This window comes from Magallana gigas, chromosome 1, assembly GCF_963853765.1.
Source record: "Magallana gigas chromosome 1, xbMagGiga1.1, whole genome shotgun sequence".
In the NCBI taxonomy this organism is placed as follows: Eukaryota; Metazoa; Mollusca; class Bivalvia; order Ostreida; family Ostreidae; genus Magallana; species Magallana gigas.
In genome coordinates, this window is record NC_088853.1 from 21,626,000 (window position 1) to 21,651,791 (window position 25,792).

At 35.0% G+C, this 25,792-nt stretch overlaps 1 protein-coding gene across 1 annotated transcript in view; it reads right to left on the reverse strand.

Moving 5' to 3' along the window:
* Positions 1–25,792, reverse strand: part of LOC117688438 (putative 2'-deoxynucleoside 5'-phosphate N-hydrolase 1) — a 361,826-nt gene that overhangs the window by 27,507 nt on the left and 308,527 nt on the right. The gene's annotated exons all lie outside the window — the stretch shown is intronic.

Sequence of the window (25,792 nt, forward strand, 5' to 3'; positions counted from 1 at the left end):
CGGAATCCTTCATCACTTGGTTTTACTTCTCTGGAATTGCATTTTGGTGGACCCTTGGGAATACGGCATACATAACCTTCGTTTTTAACTTACGGCCAACAGCGCGCCTCAACTTTATATTACGTTCCATTTACGCCAACATTCCCTCACCCGGTTCGTACTGCACACGACCGATGCAGATTCAGAAGAATACCATAGCACCGTAAAATCTACGCAGTCACAATTTTAAACTGTTATAGTTAAGTTTAAATTGATAAATTTTAAACTTTTAATGTAACAATATCAATAAACCATTGAATTAATTTGAATTTATTTGTTTAAAAAAAAAAACCAAGAACAAGAGTTATTCCTCCTTAGATGTAACAGCGAGTTGTGTAATTTTAATTACAAATGATAGATATTCGTGTATAGAGTTTTGACAACACCATCAAAAATTTGATTATTATGTACAATCATGTCTACCAGTAATTTGTTCTTTTTAGAGAAATTAAATAATAAATGGACTATATATGATATGGGCCTAAAATGGCCCCTAAAATGAACATCATCATTATACTGTAATTCTTTGTTTTCCTTGTACAGATATATATGTGATGTTTTTACATACTGTTCATTTTGATTCAACTGCCCACAATTTAGAAATATGACATCGTAAAGACAACCCTTCCCCGCCATTTTTGCATTTTTAGCATAAGACAGCTTGTTTTCGTGCAGTTTTTCTTTCAGAAAACATAGAGCGCATGCTTGAACAAACAAAATATTTTAATCAGAGATGTATCTAGCCAACGCCAGGCATTTTCGTTTATTAGTGCGACCCCATTTTCCCTGTCATTAGTATTACCTTGATTTCCTTTCAGTAAACTTCCTCCTTCCAAACAACACGTGTTGTGGTTGTCTCTTATTTATTAGCGTGGTGGCAGCGATATTCGACCCCCCGTTCAGTGAACATAAGGTACTTTAATCACACCGTAATTATCTATTACCGTGGACAAGTGTGTGTATTGGATATTGTGTTGGCTTTACTACAAAACATGGCTAGTACGTCTCGCGCGCCAAAACAATGGTGCCTTACAAAGATTGAGACTGTCAACACGTTTGAAAATTGGAGACAGAACTTGTTATATACACTGTCCCTTGATAAAAACTTCGCACCATTCCTCTTTACCGTAACATGGTGGGAGAAAAAAACCAAAAAATACTCCATTCCGCGGATTCGCCGACGACGACGAATCGATACCCGAAGGCAGCCGCCTCACTCGCATGCAGAAAGTTAACATGCTTGAGCTTATGTTGGGCCAGATTGCAAACTACTGCCCTGTTATTTCTAGGTACACAATCGTTAAAAATTCTACGTCAGTTGATCAAATTTGGCAGACAATTCGACTCCATTATGGTTTTCAAACCACCGGCGCCCATTTCATCGATTTTGACTCCATACGATACGACCCGAGCGAGCGCCCTGAGGACCTCTTCCAGCGTTTAACAGCTTTTGCTGAGGACAATCTATTGCATAAGGATATTGGTATAACTCACCATGGCCTAACACCTGCGGACGATGAGGAACTGAGCCCGTCAATGGAAAATTTCGTGGTATTAACGTGGTTACGATTGCTCCACCCTGAGCTTCCAAAACTTGTCAAACAGAGATACGGTACAGAACTTCGAACAAGAACGCTGGCATCTATCAAGCCAGAGATTTCACAGGCACTTGATTCATTGTTGGAGGAGCTCAGGACATCTGAAGATGCTAAAGCCATGAGAACTGCTGTAAATAAGTTTTCTAAGCCTACCAATAAACAACACACTACAGCCTATCGTTCTAGATCCTGTCCCCTTTGTAAAACAGCCGATCGGCCTGATAACCATTTTCTCAGCAAGTGTACCTCTTTACCATTACAGGACCGCCAATTCATGGCCAAAGCACGCGCTATCTCAGAAATTCATGATGTTGAGGACCTTGAGGACTCCACTGCAGACAGTATCCAACCAGTCTCTTCCAGTCGTATCCAGGTCCGACAATCACCGTATGTGGACACTTTTCATGGCCATATTCCTGTTAGACTTACAATTGACAGCGGCGCCACAGGAAACATGATGAGAGCGTCTACTGCAACCAAACTGAATGCCAAGATTACTGGAAGCTCCCAGTCTGCTCATCAGGCAGACGGTTCATCGCCTCTTACAGTTCTAGGTGAAACAAGACTTCACTTCACCCGTGGCGGACATGAACTCTACTTTGAAGGCCTTGTCGTAGAAAACCTGGACACGGAGGTTCTGGCGGGCATACCATTTATTGAGATGAACGACATATATATTCGTCCCTCCCGTCGTGAAGTGTGTATAGGCAACAAATATGTGTATACGTACGGATCATCTGCCTCCCAAACTCGTAAACACATACGTAGAGCACACATTGTTCGAAGTCCACCTCAGTCAGTTACATTGTGGCCAGGGGATTTTATAGAAGTTGACTTACCTGAAGATATGCTAGAAGATATACACATTCTCTGTAGAACCTCATAGCTTAACTGACACCCACCAAGTCTGGTAGTTCTTATGCCAAGTTAGGACAACATTTGTGCCTGAACCGTCCACTTGTTCAAAACTGACACCCACCAAGTCTGGTAGTTCTAGTGTGTTCCATTCAGATGCTGTGAGAGTTGATCCCGACTCCTTGCTCCCAGTCAGAACAAAGAGTAGATTTGAAGAGTTGCTACACAGATACGACAATGTATTCAATCCCCTCTTCAGTGGTTATAATGGTGCTGTTGGACCCCTTGAAGCCAAGGTCAATATGGGCCCCGTACAACCACCCCAAAGGAAAGGCAGAGTCCCACAGTATTCAAAGGATCAACTTTGCGATCTACAGGAAATGTTTAATGAACTAGAAAACATAGGAGTTTTCAAACGTCCGGAAGATTTGGGCATTTCTGTGGAGTATATCAACCCTTCTTTCCTTGTGAAGAAACCCAGTGGTGATTTTCGTCTAGTTACTGCGTTTGCTGATGTGGGTCGTTATAGCAAGCCTCAGCTCTCTCTAATGCCCGATGTAGACTCCACTCTTAGACAGATTGCACAATGGCAGTACATCATTATTTCGGACCTCACAAAGTCATTCTATCAAATTCCGCTATCACGAGATTCGATGAAATACTGAGGCGTAGTTACTCCATTCCAAGGAGTGCGGGTCTACGTCCGAAGCGCCATGGGAATGCCCGGCTCGGAAACGGCTCTCGAGGAACTTACTTGTCGTGTATTAGGTCACCTGGTACAGGAAGGGGTGGTAGCCAAGATTGCAGACGATTTGTATTGCGGCGGTCATACACCTGAAGAGCTCTTACATAACTGGGAAAGAGTCCTTATCGCATTACACAAATGCAGCCTCAACCTGCCGGCTTCGAAGACTATCATAGCTCCTAAAGACGCAACAATCCTTGGATGGCACTGGCACCTCGGAACGATCCAAGCAAGCCCACATCGGATAGCCACTTTAGCTAGCTGCCAACCTCCAAAGACTGTAACGGCACTAAGATCCTTTATTGGCTCATACAAGGTTCTATCAAGAGTCATTAAAAACCCATCTGACCTTATAGCTCCACTTAAGGATATAATCGCAGGCGGAAACGCCAAGGATACCATAGCTTGGAACGGCGAGTTACTTGCAGCATTCGACAGTGCCCAAAAAGCTCTATCTACACACAAAGCCATTACCCTACCCAGACCTAGTGATCAACTCTGGATAGTGACTGATGGAGCTTTGAGAAAATTGGGACTTGGAGCTACTTTGTATGTAGGGCGCAAGGGGAAACCACTCTTAGCCGGCTTTTTCAGCGCTAAACTCAGACCGAACCAGCGTCAATGGTTATCTTGTGAGATCGAGGCACTTGCGATTGCCGCGGCAATTAAACACTATAGCCCATTCATCATTCAATCTAAACTGTCAACCTGTGTACTCGCAGACAGCAAGCCTTGACCGTGACCGATATCTTGTTGCTGAAGTCGACCCACCCTGGTGTAACATCAGAAAATTTGCCGGCAACCAACTACGCCAGACCTTGTATCGTGTAAAGTATACAGACTGTTGTAAAGTCACAAGTGATTATCCAGAGGTGACAACCAAATCAACACACTCCCACGCTGATGAGGATGACCAAAATCCAGAAGATCTGCAGAGCGATGACATTCCCCACTCACCTTCATTACCAGCAGTTCCTTCTGCAATATCTGAAGTGCCTTCTCCTCAACAACATACACCGATAATCGCCCCTAACCCGGCAGTAAACTTAACCGAGACTCCTGATAACTGTGGCACGGAACCAGCAGCATTACCGGTAGACTCCGAGTTTAACACAGAGGAGCCCATTCCAAGTGATTTACCCGACAGATACACCGTTGTGACCCGGCCATCACGACGCCGCACACTGCCTAAGAAATTTGACGAGTTCGTAATGTTTTAATAACAGTAAACTACTCTTTCTTGTGAAATATTTTATAACTATTGTTTACTTATTGACACTACGTTTGTGTTAGAAACATTTTTGTCACATAGTATGTCTTAATTTGCGTTGTGAAGGGCAGAATAATCCCTTAAACCTAAGGGTAGTATACCCAATGAAGGTTTCACATATGTGTGGATATATATATATATATAAAAAGAAAAAGAAGAAAAGTGGTTACACAATTAAACGTCCAAAGGCGTTTGGAATAGATTTATTATTGTACGCACTGGCGTCGGAAGCAAATTGAAAGTAGGGGGGGGGGGGCTATACTGATCCTCAGAAATATTGAGAGAGAAAAACCTAAATCCCAAAATCATGACAATCCTAATCCGTGGGAGAGGGGGGGGGGACCTATACTTCCAAAACAAAAAATCTGACCTACCATAAACATTTTTTCCCAAATCATAAAAATCCTAATCCGTAGGGGGGGGGGGGGGGAGCAAGTATGCCTAATGAACAATTCTGCTCTGTGCCTAATGGTTAAGTCTAACTTTGCCAAAAAAAGTGGGGGGGGGGGGGGCTAAGACCACCCCCCCCCCCCCCCCCCCCCCCCCCTCGGTTCCAACGCCTATGGTACGATTAAATGAAACGTTCAACGTACATAATCAGTTTGATATGTACTTCGGAGAAATAACCGTTGAATCATATCTATTTATTGAAAGTTTTCTCAACAAAGTTTCTGGCACTATAGAACTATTTTTAACCAGAGCTTGGACTTTGAGTAGTATTGTCAAACAGCAATATGACGTAGTCCTGTCTATTTCATTGCTGGCCACTCAGCCATGGCTCTTTAAAACCAACAAGATTTGTCTGGTCTGGGTTTTGAGCTGAGACTACGTAATCTGTGTATATATTTCACATGAAACCAGCGTTGTTTTTTAACTTGTTTTGACACACGTAAAAGATAGTTACATCCTACTGAAGGTCCAAGATCTTGTTAAGGTGGCTCACTGCATCGTGAAATATTTTCTCAAATCTGCAGAAATTTACTTGATTATGATAGATATCATAATGGATAAGAAGTATTTTAGTCTAATAGGCAAAATATGTGCAATTTTGGATAAAAATTACATTTTTTTTTTTAAATTTAATGCAATTAACAAGAAGAAAATCTCCAGGCGGATTCGAACTCACGATCTGCGATTCAGAAGCCCAATAATTTAAGCACTGAGCTAAGACGATACTCAACCCAATTGAACGATATAAACAGTTTAATAAAACATTTTAATCGCCATCTTGTGACATAGTGTCTTAAAAAGTATAAGTGAAGGTGTAGTGGGGTACCTTAAAATGGTTCGATTTTTAGCCACAGAAGCGAACTTAATAACATAATTTATACCTGTTCCATGTATCATTTAAAACCCTGACAAAGAGCGTATATAATGGCTAAAAAGCGACGACACATACATTTCAAAAAAAAAATCAATGTTTGCCAACTGGTGAGGTTTTTAATCGTGCATCTTTAATATATAGTACATGGACTCGAAAGTCGTCCTAAATTTAATAGTTTAATGAAAAATTGAGGCACTGTTTTATCCGAGGATATAAATAAGCTGTGCTACAAAACTTAAGAATACAATTAGTGATTACAGCGCAGTTATAAAATCAGTACCAAAATTTCGAAAATCACATAGCGTCAGATACTTATATCTAATTTTAGAAAAAGGTACTTTCCATTCAAGCACTGGTAAAACGAAATAATTTGAAAAGCAGTAATACCTCTTTGACTTGTTTCTGACATTATTTTCATTTTAATTATAGAGTTGCCTTGTTTCTTGTGTTCTATCATCGTTATGTTTAATCACAGCAACATTAGGTAAAAACAATGTTCACTGTAAACATTGATTGTTAAGGAAGGAGTCTTTTCTGGTTTTCGTCTTGTCAAACGTAAATTTGATTAATTGTTCATTAAATCAAGATGAAAGGAAATTAAAATACTATATTTTTCTTTCTTTTTTACTATCATACAACTTGGCATAGAAAAATGTAATCAATGTTTAGAGTGGAACAAGGACTATATTTTTGGCGTAGGAAAATATCACATGTTGCGCAATTCAGAATTGCTGCAGATTATATATATATAATGAGTCTGTTTTAGCATTTTAAAAACAATAACAATAATGTTGGATTTTTTTTTACTAATGTGAACTAATAATATGATACTTGGGTTTCAGAATATGTTTTTAAAATATGATTTGCCTATCAAATAACATTTTTATAAGCTTTTTAAAGCGCCCATTCTATACATTGATTTTTGTGAAAAAATCACTAAAATCAGTTTTTCTCTCTTATGAAACGGTCAATATATTAGCTTTTCTGTCAATTTATATCTTTATATAAAGTCTTCATAATACATAGAAATTAGAAATATTTTATTATTGGAAGCTTAAAAAAATAATCAAAATTTCTTCAAAATTTAAGAAAATTAGAGGAAATGCGGGCTAAGCAATATCAATTTTAGTATAAATATTTATTCCAATTTAGTAGTATAAGCTGATAGACACTCTCATGGTCTATGATTTCATTGAAGATTTGAATCTTCAAATCTTAAACAAATGTCTACAGAACTTTAAAGAGCTACACTTATTTTTATCACTCTTTACGTTGAGGAAAAAGGTAGTGACCTTGACCTGACCTTTATCCAAAAACACAAAGGTCAAATTTAATTAAACTGATAGAATCATTAAGTAATATGATCCGTTTGACTGTGTCAAAATTTCATGCATTTCTTATTATAAGAAGTATGTTTGATAATAAAAAGACTCCTTCCTTAAGATATATAAAGAGAGAAATAGCTGATATGACTACCGACTCAATTTTGTTTTATCCGTTGATAGAAAAAGGCCCCGAAGTTGCTATTGAAAAGAAAAATGTGATGTACAAACATGAGGATTTGATTTAACATATAGGGAATCCGTAAAGAATATATATCTTTTAGATTGCAACAGCACTAGATAATACGGTATCATATATAACAATAAAAAAAAATTCATTTGTACTAAATTATCATATATAAATCCCCCATAGAGAAATTGTCTTTTTGTTTTCGTTGAAATGCATTAAGAACCACAAGCACCAATATGCTCACGTTTTTGTGCTACAATTTTTCAAATTCCACACTTCATGCAACATTTAAGGGGGGCGGCTTTTAATCCGAATCTATCAAGACACTGAGACACATACACGTTTTCTGGAGGGCGGCGTGAAATCCCGGCAGGTGCGTGGCGTTTAACCCGAGTCTATCCAAACACAGAGACACATACACGTCCTCTAGATAAATGAACGGGACGTCATTAGAAACCTGATAAACTTTCTCCACGACGTTCATACTAGTCACGTAACCCGTACCGGAACAATATGGCGGATACAACTTATGGGAGTATATTTCAAACGTCACCGTCAACTTGTCGATATTTGAACTGATTGGCATGCGGCTGATTCCGTTCGATGACACAATACTATAATCCGTCGTAACATTCTTTGGAAATTTCAAATTCACAAACGTCGTTTTTTGTTTGCATGAAGAATTTGGTGACCTTGCACTTAAGACTCGCCAACTCAAAGGCCATTCTAGTTTTCAGGGTTATCGGACAATAAACGCCACAGAAAGCAATCAGCCAAAAGCCGAAAAAATTGCAATTTCTCAGTGATCTGAAACAAGAGGAATTTCAGCCTTATAATTATATTCGGTATATTTTCATCCCCGCCTGCTCCTCAACACATTCAGCCAGTTCCTTTTTTTATCAGTTTCACAATTTTTAAAAAAAAATCAAGAAAAAATTAACAACACAGTATATACATTTTTTTTAAATTTTGCTTCATGCATACATATAAAGTGTTACTTGTCTTGCTTGCATGGCCTAACGTTTAATTATAGTTTTAAGAGACATTCTTTGTAAGCACTTGAACTTTTTCGGCACGCATAGAAAACGATTTTGCGGAACATATTTTAAAATGTAAGCCTTATTAAACTATCTAAAAATCACATGGCAAATTTTCTATATACTGACCAGTTTTCATGGAAACTTAACCAAAACTTCAATTTTTATCAAAATTGACCATTTTTACTGCAACGGCATAAAAAATGCAGCAAGCTCAACGTTTCACAAGCATATAATTAAAATCATTAAACCTTCGGGTATCTAAAAATGCCAAAACCTAAAGGGGAAGCTATTTTTGTGGTGAACAAATTAGTTAAAAAATCGGAACAATTTTGGAAAATGAACTATCTCCCTTTGCAATTTAGAACTCTTTTGGGCTGAGGGTTTGTGTTGAAAAAGCATGTCAACAAATATTTTACTCTTAGTTTTATTATTATTATCACTTCACCTCTAATGTGAACCATTATAAGTGTCTCTGAAATGCTGTTGGACTTAATAAATCTTTGTAACGTCAGGTTTGTAATTTAATCAATATCAGTTATGCATATGAATGACCTAAAAAATTACAAAGAATTTACCAGTTTCTAAATTCAATGTTCCACTGGAACTTATTTCACATGTATGTGTTATTAATGTTTCTTTCAATCATAAATTTGTAAAAATATAAGTTGTTTCCCTTTAGTACCTCCAGTCTCTGTTTAAAAACGAACTAGAAAATCAATACACACAAAGAAACCCAAACTTAGTAAATTTGTAAGTATGGAAAACTGTGGGCAAAAGCATAGCTATTACATATTCTGGTATATATAATTATATAAAAAGTATATCCTTGATTTAAAAAAAACCCTCCCTCATCACAAACCTTGGAATATACACACAAAATCACATATGTGTACTTTGTTAGTTAAAAAAATTAATTTGTAAAAACCAAATTAACACGTTTCACATATACTTATATGTAAAGATATTCATTTTAAAATTATTACAACTGTTTGTTGCATTTTGTACATTTACGTAGAGAATGCATTCATGCATGTGGGGGATACAATCAACAGTCAGAGGTAGTTTCTAATTTTTTTTAAGTAGAGAATTTTGTAAGTTTCTTTTAAGTTCCCTTCTATATTAAGCAAATTGAAACATGTTGCCAAACTAATTGTTATACTGTCGGGGAGGGGGGGGGGGGTGATTATTTTTCCAAGCATGTTCATATGAATGAAAATGCATATAGGTACTGTATCGATGGGTGTTTGTTTTAAATTGGCTTGTGTTTACTGTTCTTTATGTCAATAATTGTCATTGGGATATAAGATGGGCTGTACATATGATACACAGATGTTTTACCTTTGTATTATTTTAAAAACATTTGAGTTTAAATAATTTGCCATTACACCCACTGATCTACCGGGTATCTATCAGGGTGTCAGGAGTCAGGGTCACTTCCCCTGTAGTACATGTATTAAGAATTACAACATTCTTAATGAAAAGTAATTAAAAATGACAATGAATATAGCCTCCCAAGGAAAACCTTTAAAAATCATGATGAAAATTTAATTTGGGGTCCATAGTATAATCATAAGAATTGTTTTAATTTACTTTATCTATTGAAGTTAACGTATCTCAAGAAGTCTCATTTTAATAAACCTTTGTAATTTATGACAAGTGGGGTAACCCCTTTATTGAATGCTTTTATAAAAACTTACTTGAACCTGTCTAACTAAAAATTTGGATATTTGGATGAAAATGTTTAAAAATTCGCTGCACGGGTAACCTTCAGGGGTTAAAATTTTATGTTTATAAAAATGCATGTAAATTGTTAATTATGATATTTAATATCGGATACGTGTATAATATTATAGATTGAAAAGTTAAAAAAAACCAAGATCCTTTGAAAAGTCATGATAAATAGGAAATATGGATGAACTAGCAGCCAAGGAATTATTTTGATCTAGGGGACCAGAGTGTTTCAAATCCAGTTCTCTACTAGGACTTCTTTAGATTTAAAAGTGTACATGTGGTAACTGAAAAATAATCATGAATGCTAAGTAGCAGTTTCCAGACAAGTTTTAAAGAATTGTTAAAACTTTTCTGGAAACTACTTAGTTATAAGCATATGGGTTCATCAATGAATTAAATATTCTAATTGTTTGAGTGAAAGAAATAGACATTTCAAGCAATGGAAAAATTGAGACTTGAGAAAGGATTCTGACCAACATATTTATAATTTTAAGTACTCTTAACTTTATTTTGCAGCTAAGAAAAATGCAAGCATTCATAAACACAGAATGTGATAAGCCAACACATGGATCATTATTTATAGGTATATTTGCATGACTGTATTATTTACATAAGAATAACTATTTCAGCATTCTCATCTTTTTTGCAGTTTAAAAAAAATACTTAAGTTTTAAATAAATAAAATACAGATGTATGATTCCATTAGTGCTGCAACAATAGCTTGGGGGATTGACAAAGAAAGTGGTAAAGTGTTTTACGATAATTTATATTAGACTGCTCTTAAGGTCAGACGACACGTTCCTCGAGAATTTGTTTTGTATCTCCTCGTAATAAAGAGTTCCAAAAAAAAATATTAATTTTATAATTACTTTAAAAATGATCATAATTTACTTTGATGTGGTTATACGTCTAGATGGTCGAGTGGTTAGAACCGTGGCCGCTCACCGTCAGAAGCGTATAGATTTTAGAAGCCGTGAGTTCAAAGCCCCGCCCCGGCGGAGATATAGTCATAATGTAGTGAATTTCGCTGTGCTGTAGATGTATTTTTTGTAATATCAGCAATTCAAGTGTATTTTCAAGAAGAATTTATAGGAAATATCATACTCTAATATTTTGCAGAAATGCCTGGTAAGGTACCCTATTTTTTTGCAAGAAAGCTTGTCAAAATAGTAGTAAATCATTAACAAATTCATGGAAAAAGTTATCTAAAATTGAGCAACGTGTCGTCTGGCCTTAATTACCGGTACATGTAATAATTCCCATTATATTTTTTGATATGATAATGATCAAAAATAATAATCATAATGATACCTTGCTCATTAAATTTCATTAAATGAATATTTTACATCAAGGAACAAATCAACTGGTTTTTCGCACTGAAAAATAAATACATATACATGTATATGTTCTTCTTACCATATGATAAAATGTTAACATAGCAATCAGTTAGACAAACAAGAGGCCTAAGAGCCTCACGGCTCACTTGAGCAACTGTAGCCATAACTCTGATGAAATAAGAACAATGTATCTTGACAATTTAGTAGAGTATATATTGTTTTAAAAGATCTTTAAAATGTTTCGCACATGTTCTCATTTTAAACATCAAACTTTTTTTTCTTCGAGAAGAAGATTTTGAATATCACCCCTCCCCTTCAATTGTGGTCCCACCTTACTTCTAGGGACCATGATTTGAAGAAACCTTGAGTCTACGCTACCTATAAGGATGCTTCCACACAAGTTTCTTCTCTTTTTGCCAAAACTGTTTAGACAGTTTTTAAAGAAAGCCAGCAAGTTTTTAATAATAAGGGTCCAGGCTCCGGGATCATGAAACTGTCTTAAATTTAAGTTAGAATTTTGTCTTAAATCTAAGATTTAGACTTAGTTAAGATTGCTTAAGTGGATCACAAAACGATCTAAGAAAAAACTTAGCTAAGATTTGTTTTAGCTAAACTCCATAGTAACTAGCGTGATTTTTCGACAGAATTTGTTGAAAGTGGAACACTTCTTCGTTTGAAGATTCCTATCGGCTGCATCGTAAACATTATCATATTTCACAAAGTTTAATAATTATTTAAAAGACGCTCCACACAAATATTAGCATAGTTTCTTACTGGATAACATGTCAGTCATTATACAGACGTGTTTACACACTTTCATTTTATCAAAGGAAAATAACTTCAATACCAAGTCCACAAAGGGGAAAAACCTAGACTATAAATAGAAAACCTGAGGACGAGGGAGCAACCTTCTTTGCTGATCATTTCTTCTTAAAAATCAAACGAGTGTCGCCATTTTGAACTTACTTAGTAACAATCTATAAACTTAAGTCTGCCTAATAGCAGTTTTAAGATTTAAGACAATATTTCAGACTTAACCCTAAGTCATTTTTTTGTGATCCACTTTAAGGACAATCTTAAAATTTAAGTGCAAATTTATTGACTTAATATTTAAGACAGTTTCATGATCCCGGAGCCTGCTCTGGGGGGGGGGGGGCCTAGAATAATCAGTCTGTCCGTCCACTCATCCGTCCATCTGTCTGTCCATTACTTTTCCGGAGTATATCTTCTCTCTTTTGGGTCTACTCTGGGTCATACTTTACTCAGAGAGTGCCTTTAGTCAAAGGGTGTGCAGTGACCTTAAATGATGTTCAACGTCAAGATCATATCAGACCACTCTAAAAAAAATGTTCTTAGCATATACATTCTCCCCTTAGCCCTGCCTGGCTTATACTTCCCATAAACAGAACATTTTATGTAAAAAGTGAGCAGTGATCTTGAACTTATTTCAAGGTCAAATGCTAAGGTCATAGCAGATGTTGAGTTTTTTATTGCTCCCCTCCCCCTCTGAAAGAGAGAGTTACTCTTTATTCTAATAAATTTGAACTCCCTAAATCTTGGGATGATTTGTGCTAGGTTTGGTTAGAGTTGGCTCAGTAAGTCTGAAGAAGTAGCTAAAAATGTAAAAAATGCACAGATATATGGAGAGACAGAGACGGACAATGAATAAAAGCTTTGAATTCAGGTAAGCTAAAAATAAATATAAGTGTGATAAAATATGCTCTTAGTTTTTTATCGAAAGTTGGTAATCATAACATAATAAAATAAAATACAAAGACATAAACTGGCTATAATACATAAAATTGAACAAAATTGTTTCTAGTGTTTCTATGGTAACGGTTGTCTATATTTCTTAAATAGATTCATTAATTTGTAAACCAATACTACAAACACTATCATTTTTTTGCATATGTAGAATTCCTCATATTTTCTTCCCAAAAGGACATATTTACACATATTTACGAATCATAGTAAGGGTTTTAAAATGTTTGAAAGATGTAAAATATACACTTTTGTTTGGATGGAAGCAACACTTTTGAGGTAACTTCCCCATCACGTTTTGGTTGGTTCTGATAACAGAAGACCCAGTCATTTCAGGATTGGTGTCGGTTTGCATCAACCTGTCTGCAAGACAGGGCATCACCACGAACAGCCTTTTTTTATTTGTTTTACAAAGCCTTGGTTAAATGAAGAAAAAATACTTTTATTTGCTAAGTGTGTTATTCAATAGTAAAGATGTGATGCTTTGATACATTGATGACGATTTATCACAACAAATCTAATTGAAGTAGATATTTAAACAGAAAAGGTGTATTTTTTCAGTCAAAATCAAGGCCATTTTGTCCTAAGAATGACGGGTTAATGAATTCATGGTAACGAAGTTACAAATGAACCTTGCAACCAACTTTTGGTGTTTTTATGATAGGTATATGATGATAATCATCATATTAAAGTTTGAGAAAAATCGAAGCCTATGCGTGCCGAACCTCTCATAAATTTTTAAATGCTTAAAGAGAATGGCTCTTTAAAAGGAATTGATCTACTCAACTTCTGGGTTTTCCGTGCAGAGAGTGAAACCGAAAATACTAGGCTCATGCAACTGTTGGGATTGAAAGTGGACTTCGCAAAGTAAGATGTATTTATAATTGAATAGGTGATATATTCATTAAATTAGTTAAATATTATTGCTGGAATAATATATTTCTTTTGCTGTCCAAAATTAAATAATGTAATCATTAACTTAGAAGATTTTGTATGCATGTAATATGTATGACATGACTATCGGTGCAAGCTTAAAGTTAAGTCATGTTGCTACAATGTTCAAATCTATGATTTGATCAAATATCATGAATGACAGACTTAGCGATCGCAACAATTTTGGCTTAACTTTTTTAGTTTTGCATAAATATGTATTGATACCAATAAATACAATGCTTCTGAAACCGAAACCTGAAACTAGATCGATGTCCGACGGTGCAATAGCTAAACATCAATAGTAAAAGTGTGCTTTATTCCACAAACACTATGATGATCAATATTATATTATATCTAAAAGCACTAAGGAAAAGATTAATTCACATTGAGTATAACAATAAAACAGGGGGAAAACGTGGTTTTGCAGTCGCAAACATTAAAGCACTTTTTGTAGAAATTATATCTACAAGAATTTAAATAAAATGGTTTAAATTGCACAACCATTGCATTGAATAAGGAGTGACAGGAGGCAATTTTTCACAATTCTAATATTCCAAACTTTATTATTTGCAAGTTTATCTCTGGAGTCATTCAATGCTTCGGTATAGAAAGATTAAAAATCATGTGCACGGTATAACGTTAATTGTCCGTATGCTTGATATCGCTTTATCCTCGGTCCGTTATTTGAAAACACTTTCATTTCTGGGGAAAAAATAAGTAAAGAGTGTATTAAGATATGTTTAAAACTAGAGCCGAGATCGTTACAAAGCAACGAGAAGGTCGTTCCTCGCAGCTGTGTTATAAGCTTGATGTAATACAACATTAATAACCTGGGAATAACACAATGTTAGATTATTTACCCTTACTCTAATAGACAAGTGTTCTTGGTATACGTTTGTTTTATGATGATGTGATTGTAAAACACAATTGTTCTGGAATGTATATCCACGGGGAATTCGGGTAAATGACCGTAAAGTTATTATTCTATAAATGTCAAAAAACTTGTTTATTATATTGCACATAAAAAGTTGCCTTAATCAGCTTAGAACCTCTAATTAACCTAAATTAAAAGTTGCTTTAACCAACCTAGGAATACATTAACTCGAATTTTCCGTTGATTTAAAGTTATGCAGTTAAGTCATGTTGTGATGTATGCATTAATAAACCAATACAACAAGTATTTTACTTTGATGTTTTATCGAAAGTTTCCGTTATTATATACCTTAGAATGCATCAAGCATATCAAGCCACTTAATTGTATTAGATTTGGTTAAAATAACGTCTTGCGTGTATGTATCCTAGATCTTGGGCGTTGATAACGATTTTGCAGTACTATTAAAAGCTTACTATGGAAATATCAGCGGATTAAACTGTCAGAAACGGTCACGTGATATCTGTTGATAATTCTCCCAAATGGAGGTCACAAACAAATTTCAATATTACAAGGACATACCCTTATTCAAATTGAAAATTTAAATGATTACTTAATTCTACTTTTGTGGTAGATTCTGAAAAGTGCTGCTGCATTGTATAGAGTTCATCTTTTATTAGAATAAAAATCAAAGAAATGAGCTCAATGAGCCGGTTGTAATTTATATGACCGTAATGATCTGTTTAGCGTATGTCCTTGTAAAAAGCCGATTTAGATAAGCTCCCAAGTGTAAAACAGCTGGAACTTGTGCATTAAACTTCCTAGAAAAGAAATAATACACGCTCTAAAAACTAATCACATGCCAAATCAGAAGAAGCAGAATAGATAGGTTTTAATGGTATAATAATTGTTTGAAGATTATGATCTGTTGATTTATAAAATGCATTTTTCCATGATAAAAAATTGATTGATCCGTATCTCTCTGCTCAATATATGCGTCAAAATTTACGGTATGACGTCACATCGACAAGTGCACCGCGATCAATCAGTTGTTTATATTTATCGTTGTTGGACTTATTGGACTACAAAGTTGCACGCATATGTAATTTCCTATGAAGTTTAATATTTACGTAGCCATAACAATCGGAAAATACTTTTTTATTAGCATTTTTGACTTGTCGTTGTTTTGTGTGATGTCAAAATAAACATTTCCCGTACTTTCTGGTCGGCGCGACCACAAAGTAAACCATAACAGCGCTGCATTAAATCAACGGTTCAAGGATTGTCTTGTGTTAATGAATTATATTATATTTCTAATTTATTAGTTTTCGCTGCACAACTATTTAATTTCTCTTTACTGTATTGAATATGTTCTTTTCAAAAGCGTGGTCTGTTTCTCATAACTATCTTATGACTAAGATCTATTTTAAACCAAAAGGAGGAGAGCGTACAATGCCTCTCGAATTCAGCTAACTGAGGGCATTTAAGCGACTAATGTACATCTCATATAATCTTACACTTGAAAGTATGCAACAGTACATGTATGATATAGAACTGCATCATCTTACCATTAACATACATTATGACTTTATAATTGTCTTGATAGTTTCATTTCAGTGTTTATTTCATTAACATTACAACGTGATTTCAATCAAATTCTGGCTGTACTAGTTTTATTGACATTAATTGAACTGGGAAAGAACAATATGTATTTTTTCCTGTCAGTGTCATTGACCGTGTCAAAAAATCCTTACGTTAAGGGTGGTGTTTACTCAGAGTTTGAGTTCTCAAATTCGGATTATTATAAAGTTCAATGTAATGAGTAAACAAGTGAAAAGCTGTCAGTATGACAGCAAACCGGGTTTTCTATTATGTGAACTGTATCCATAATCTATGTCAACCCGTATCCAGTGAAATGGAGTACCCTATTTGCAACATTTTGCCAAACAATGACTAAGTTCAAAAGCTAGTATTTTTTCATAAATAATCAGAAATCAAAATCCTAGCAATATGCACACCTCTGATATATGTACAATTAATCTGCAAAAGAACAATTTCCTATCTTGAGAACTGTAGGAGGAGTTATCCGTACAATGAGGGTACCCTTTTGGCATCCGCCCGCCCGCCCGCCATTTTCACCATTTTAATAACCGGATTTTTCCGATGGAAAAACCGGTTAAAAATTGAAAAAAATAATAATAAGAATAAAAAAGAATAAAATATTATTGCCAATAAATTCGATATTATAACTTTATTATGGAATTAGGCTCAAACAAAAAATTTGCAGATTTTGTTTTCTACGAAAACATTTTAGGCAGAACTCTAATATTACAAGTTAAGATTTTATACTTTAGTTTATATACTTTGCATATTTTCTGATGGTTTTACCTCACTTATTCAATAAAATAATTGTATTGCACGAATAGCAAAAAATATTGAAATACGCTTTAACACGATAAAAGACACTATATCTCAAAATGTTGATCATTGACCTCATATAAATTTTATGCCAACAGAATAAGGTCAATATCAGTAGTCAATACTATAAATGATTTTGTATTATCAACATTTAAATTTTGTAAAATAAGGTAAGGATTTGAAAAGTGAAAGAGGAATAATACGAACTAAAATATTTTCAAAAAGCGTGCCATAATCTTAATGCTTTATACCTATTAATTGCCATTACCGTTCATAAACTGTATTTATTTATTTATTTTTTTGTAATATTTTTTTTTAATGAAGAAATTTTTAATCGTAGTGTTAAATTTAATGTGATTTTCTTGATTTTTCAAAAAAATATTCAATAGCCATTAACTCAAAAAGTAGGTCATTGGCCTACTTTTTGAAAGTGAAAAATACCACTTCAATCAAAGGTCTATAAAATACAATAAATGGTTTTTCATTATCATCAGTAGATTTTATTTTTCATTCTGAGTAAACATCATCCTTAAAGTCATGACACACTCTCATGTCATAAGCAATGTTTGTGTGAAGTAAAAACTTCCAATGTTTCTTCATTAAAAAAAGATATGGATCTGGCAAGAATTTGAACTTTTCTTACAACTTACCCTGATCTTGCCCAAATTATCATGGGTCAAGGTCATTACACAACCTCAGGCCATAAGCAATGCTTGTGTGAAGTTTTGATTCAATGGTGCAATGAAGTCTTAGACTCGAATCCGGTCGAAGAAGCATTAACATCATCTGTAAAAAAAAAATCCAGTTTTTTTATTAACGTTATTCTTTTCTGAAGTTAGAAAAATATTAATGGGAAAGGAAACTTAAATGTGTTTTACAATAAATCAATTAATTATCATCTATTATATTTGTAAATCTTATTTTTTTCAAGATGAAGTTTAAGTGACTAACAGCAATAACCCTAGGTAGAAATACATTCTTAGTAAATTTATTGATCAATTATTATAATAATCAATCATATTTATCCCCCCCCCCCCCATACCCGATGTACCCCATCATAGGGCCTAAGTTTCTGACCCTGAGACCATGGATTTCACAATTTTGGTAAAGGGCTTCATGAACATCACAACCATGCAATTAAAATGACGTAGTCAAAACATCGCGCGACTAAACGCCGCACTCTGATTGGTTAATGTAGACAATTAAAGAAGATCAGCTAAATACTCAAAAATACTCAAATATTAGAATTACAATTATATCATGACTAGACTATTATTTTTGGTACTGGCATAAAAATAACATATCACAATTTACATAAATGCTATTATTTACAATAATGCTGTATTATGTAATATTGTTGATCTGGCTAGGATTGATTGAAAAACATAAAACATGGTTGTGTGTATATACTGCCATTTATTTTTGCTAATAAGAAAAATTAGGCAATAAGGGGAGGTCTTCAAACAGTCATAATATCAATTACCAGACATTGAATGTAAGTTATAAAAGGTGAGCAAATGACCTCCCCCATATTAAACAAAGATGTATACAATATCAACATGTACCAAATATACATACAACAAACATATTGTTGAACAAAAACAGCCACCAAAAGCAAACAGCAGGTTTGCACAAAAAGACCCCACACAAGGTGGACTAGCCAGATCATGGTAGTCAACAATATGAAAGATGGCAGTTACATACAACACATATGGCAATGACTAACCTCTGCCTTATATGGAGATTTAAATATTAACATATCATGAAGGCACAGATTATCTATACATGTATAACCAAACCAGTTAAAAATTTGCATACCACTATGGACATCTTATTTTTAACCTTGCAAGCATTAACACATCAGTTGACTTCTGCCCTGTGTTAATATGACAGTATAATATACATGTTAAAAGTTTTTATACTATCAAACATGTTTTAAAATACAGATAGACATGTAATCAAACATTTTCAGATGAACCAGTAGGCACATGTTACTAAAATGACAAAATCAAACAACAGAAACAATGTTTAAAAAACTATACAGCAGGCATAAACACATCAGTTTACTTCTGACCTGTGTTATGTTATGTGTAAACACATCATGCATATAGTATAGATAAATGTTATACATGAATCACACTTTGACTAATGTCCAATGTAAGACAAATGGGAATTGTGATGAGAATTGAATTATGACATACAACTAATCTATACATTGAATTAACAACACAAACAATGCATATCAGATACAATTATTTAACACAGCAGTAAACTTCTGAACTGTGAAAACCTTCCAGAAAAATATACATACATAGCATTTGCTATATGTATTTAAAATGTAAAGCTTGACAAACGTATGTATCTACGAATAGCATCAGATTTCCATCTTCCCATTTTTTGAATGCAGTTTTCAGAATAACCCAAATGTGCTGCATGAGTGGCTGCCCCTATCCTAAAGCTGTGACCTTTATATAAAGCAGGGTTCAAACCAACAAAATCAATAATATTAGTAAGATTTTTCACTACAAATGCATAAGTTACTGGTTCACCTCCCATAAATTGAAACAATGGACCTGACTTGTGGCCAAATGTATGCAAGTAATTATATAATGCTTGAACAGGGCACATTTCCTTATTATTTGATGCTTTAAGATGGATTTGAAAAATGTCATGTGTTTTATTTGTTTTGAAATTTTTTAACACAATTTCAACAGCCACAGGTGTTGTTTGAAGCATTTCAAAAGTAGCATCATTTCTTTGAATTACTTTACACTGATCAGTTTTGGATTTTACCACAATCTCACCTAAACGCAAGAAAGCATTGAAAGCTAACAAAAAAATGGATTTCAGAAGAATCCTAGTGTACAAATTTTTAACAGAAAGATCCATTGATTTTAACATGTTTGACAAAATGGGACCTGTAATCGGTAACCTGGAATCCTTACTAGGTGCAGAATGATGGCATCCCTGTATGATTTTCCTAACTAAGAATGTTTCAGATGGATCTTGAAGGCTAAGAATTTTGTGTACATAGCTTATGGCTGAAACATGAGAAGATATACTATTTGGGGAATAGCCAAGAGAAAACAGACAGGCAATAAAATTGCATAATATTGCAGGTGAAAGAGGAATGGAAGTTATATTTGGAAAGTGTTGAATAAAGAGATTCCATGTTCTTTTGTAGGCATTTTTTGTGTTGTCACATAATGCCGCACCTAAAAGCTGCTGAGCTTGCAAAGTTAAAGTTCCAACAGGGGTTCTGGAATGAGTGTTGGGTTGGGTTCCAATTGAGGCATGTATTGAAAGGCTGCCTGAAACTGGAAACGAGACAATTTGTCAGCTGCAATATTGTATTTGCCAGGTATATGTTTTGCTCGAAAATGAATATTCCATTTTAGAGTTGCTAACACTAGGCGGCGTACTAATTTCATAAGAGTTACTTCTTTGGAAGTCTGTTTATTGATAACCTGTACAACAGCTAAATTGTCAGACATGAAGAGAACCTTTTTGTTTTTCATCTCCTCACCCCAAATCTCAATGGCCAAGACAATTGGAAAGAGCTCTTTAATAGCAATTTGATAATTTTCCATATTTTCTCGCCAATGTGAAACAAACCAGTTTGAACCAAAAATAGCTGCAAAGCCTAAAGAACCTGAGGCATCTGTATAGAGTGTGATATGATCTGATGAAAACCATTTTTGAGACAAAAACACAGATTTACCATTAAACGAGGCCAAAAATGAAACCCATGTTTCAATATCTGATTTTGTTTCATCTGTAAGGTCTATCAAATCATCATGGTTTTGCACCCCACAGGTCAAATCTATTAAACGACGAAGGAAAGCACGACCCGGAACAACAACCGAACACGCAAAATTAAGAAGACCAATTAAAGACTGAAGATCACGTAGATTGGTTTGTTCCCTACTCTGCATGTTCAAAAGATGTGTTCTAATCTTTTCAACTTTTCCAAGAGGAAGACGTGCTTCCATTTTTGTGGAGTCAATTTCAATGCCATAGATAATAATTGATTTTGTAGGCGTTTGAGTTTTAGACATTTTGATAGGTACCCCAATAGTTTTGCAAAGATACAGAAAATGTGTTAAATCATTTTTGCAGTTTGATAAATCAGCTGGCCCAATAAAGAAAAAGTCATCTAATATGTGTGACATATCACCAGCTTTGTATTTTGTCTGCATTACCCACTGTAATGCAACACTCAAACGTTCAAAGACCTGACATGAACTACTCGCGCCCATTGGTAAGCATTTATCAAAATAGAATTCATTGTCCCATGAAAATCCTAACAAATGATAGTCAGCAGGGTTCACTGGAATGATTCTAAATGCATCCTCTATGTCTGTTTTGGCCATAAGGCAGTTTTTTCCATACTTTTGAACTAGTTGTATGATCAAGTCAATTGTATCATATTGAACTGTAGAGTATTCTTTTGGTATATAACTGTTGACTGAATTTTCTTTTGGGTAAGAAAGATCATGAATAACTCTAAATTTTCCTGGTTCCGACTTAGGAACTACGCCTAGAGGGGATGAGACAAATTGAGAATAAGGTGGAGTTGCATAGGGTCCAGCAATTCTTTTCAAAGATAAACCTTTGCGTATGTGATCCTGAATAACATTACTATGTTTCAAAGCAGAACTATGATTTTTTGGAAAGGGGGCATTGGGCGTAGAAACACAACCTATGGAGAAACCATTCTTAAACCCATTCACTAAGTAAGATCTTAGATCTTGATCATACCCATCTAATTCTTTATTTAGTTTGTCCCAATTTACTGGAGTTGTAATTTCTAGCCTCCCGTGTTCGCTGGGTAGAGGATGAGCATTTGTGCTTTGGGTGGTTACCATTGCACAATTGACAGGAATGGGAGTATGGGCATGGGAAGAGTTTACATTTTCCACCCTGATTGTAGGCAAAGCAGAAGCGGACTTTGCCCGGTTGTTTACCACGAAAGGGCTGTCCAAAATTTTGTTTGTTGGACATGGCAATACATTTACCTCTTAATTCTTCAATAGGTTTTTGCCAATCTACAGCCAAAGACTCCCTAAGCTTTCTGAAAGATTCGTCATACGTTCTCCAAGCAACATCACCATGCAGTCTTTGCATTTCTCTAATAAAGCTCATGTATTTTAATAAATGGGGAGCTTCTGATGGGTGTTTCTGAATTCTAATGTTAATAAAGATAAGAAAGGCATCAGTCCACTGACTGATGAACATGGGGGTTTTTGATTTTAAACTATGCTGCACATTAATGACCCCCGGAGTAATGCACAGCGTAAGAGGTTCTTCATCTTGGTGCGACAATAGTACTCTTAAATCAAAAAATTCATTTGACCAAATTTTTGCCTTTATTTTTTGTGGTATTGTTGCACCAAGAGGAATACCCTCTGTTACAGAGATAAGGTTATCAGCATTGAATAAACCTTTGTTTGTGCCTACTGGCTCACCTGTGTTTTCTAAAAGTTGAGACACTACTGACAATATAGGGTTATCTTGCATAGAGGAAGAAGTAGTCGTTGGTGCAGGTAACTCATTGACGGTGTTTGCATATGTAGCACATGCAGCATTTTCTAGGGGTACCACTGTACTACTTGAAGCATCAGAGTTGGGATTTTGCAATTTAACAATTTCTTGCGCAAGTCTTTGGTAATCGATTGGTTCAGCCTGAGGTTAAGTTTTGCTCTAGTACTTTCGCTTGTCTCCACAGGATGTTTGCGTTTTGGCATGGTAACGCCTACAAAATATTTAATAACTGATAAAATCAAATTTCTAAATTGTACCCAATATACAATTAATGCAACTATTCATTGAGTGTACAAATTTACACTCAAATCATGCAGATAGGTGCACATGAGCTAATTATTATTTGAATAATTACAATTTTGACACGCCAACAAGTTATCAAACAAACAAACAAATTATCAAGACTTGTGCCAAAACAGTGTATATCTTTAGATTCACATGTAAACTTACATACATGTAACAATACACATTATTAAGCATGTGTGCATGAATCTGCATAAGCACATATAAAAGAATCTCTGCATGTGCATTAGTAAGAGTCAACATGACCATGAGTAAGAAACAGAAAAATAGTCTACATTACTCTGCATATGAACCAGAAACAATATTGCACACGACTGTGCACGTGAGTCAAAATTAGTATACACACGACTCTGCATGTGAATTAAAATTAGTACACACGACTCTGCACGTGAACCAGTAAACCAGAAATATACTGTAGCACACATGACTCTGCAAGTGAACCAGACAAATAGTACACACGACTCTGCATGTGAACCAGACAAATAGTACACACGACTCTGCATGTGAACCAGACAAATAGTACACACGACTCTGCATGTGAACAAGAAAAATAGTACACACGACTCTGCATGTGAACCAGACAAATAGTACACACGACTCTGCATGTGAACAAGAAAAATAGTACACATGACTCTGCATGTGAACAAGAAAAATAGTACACACGACTCTGCATGTGAACCAGAAAAATAGTACACGCAACTCTTCATGTGCATAAACTTTGTTTTTGACTTTTCACTATGAACATTCTTTATACACCTACAGGCTAATTGTAAATTTAATGCATATGCCTGTGAATATATTGAACACTATGAATGCAATTTAGCTCATAGAAAAATAAAAATATGCCAGCCTGCTTATCTTGAATGTTGAAGGACAGCTATTCTAATGTTGTGAAGGTATTTCTTCATGTGACGAGAACAGGATTCAATGTGGACCCCATCTCTCCCCAGGTAGGTCAGGTCCGCCCAGAAACCCCGATGAGACCAAAAATGAATTCCCTGAAGCTTTTCAGTCTCTGACTTGAGCTGCTTGTTCACAGTCACGACATCATCATTGAAGGATGTCCGAGAGGCCCATGGTTGACGTCTAAGTAGTTGCCCTATGATAACTGTAGGGATACCAACCCCCTCCTTGAGGTATTCCGCATATGACAAAATATCGGTAGTCACTTTCCGTGGATCCGCATGACACAAGTCATTTTCACCTAACTGGATGAAACACACAGAGGGAGGTTTGAGGAAATTAAGAAATTCCGTAGATCGTGAGAGTCGTTCGAAAGTAAGACCTCCTTTTGCTCGGAAGTACACGTTGAAAAATTCCTGGTCGAGTTTTAGGTTATGTAATGTAATATCACTAGCCGAATATTCCTGTAAACGGCGAATGAACGAATGTCCGATTATACAAACATCTATCGCCATTGTCTGGACGGAGCCTGCCTCGGGGAAATTAAATCACCACTAGAGATATTATTATCTCAAACAAAAACTTACTTTTTTACGAAAAGTTCCAACTTATAAAAAACATTGATTGCGGTATTTACAAACTTGTTGACAGCTGACAGTTAAAATGACGTAGTCAAAACATCGCGCGACTAAACGCCGCACTCTGATTGGTTAATGTAGACAATTAAAGAAGATCAGCTAAATACTCAAAAATACTCAAATATTAGAATTACAATTATATCATGACTAGACTATTATTTTTGGTACTGGCATAAAAATAACATATCACAATTTACATAAATGCTATTATTTACAATAATGCTGTAAACAGCAATAACCCTAGGTAGAAATACATTCTTAGTAAATTTATTGATCAATTATTATAATAATCAATCATATTTATCCCCCCCCCCATACCCGATGTACCCCATCATAGGGCCTAAGTTTCTGACCCTGAGACCATGGATTTCACAATTTTGGTAAAGGGCTTCATGAACATCACAACCATGCATTTTCCCCACATATTGGGAGAACAGAAGAAGATTTTGAAAATAACATTTTTGTAAGCGCTAATGACATTGAAAAATGGGAATGATGCTTCCAATTCAACGCCATCTATATTTAGTAAAAACAGTATGATGATTATGTTGGATGATAAGATACACTGTATCTTGTTGCTTTGTTATTTATTTAACTTGACTTAAATTGAACAAAAGCAAATCCTAGTATATCAACCAATTTGAATTAACAGTAAAATAAAAAGCAGATGTAACAATATTGTTTCCTGACTTTGTCGTAGCACTTTTAACATTCAAAATGTCCTAGAACTTTTATAAGTTACATATTAACAATGGATGCACAATATCTACATTAATGTCATTTTAATTCCATATACATTTGTTTAATGATCCAGGTTAGGCAACATCTTATTATTAGAAAACACTTCTGTTCATTCAGTACTAAATAAGGTCACTTATGATACATCATTGTCATTGTGATACTAATGAATTATTATTGAATCATTCAATTTTTCACATGGAACGTTCTTTGTTTCTTAAGGACAAATAAA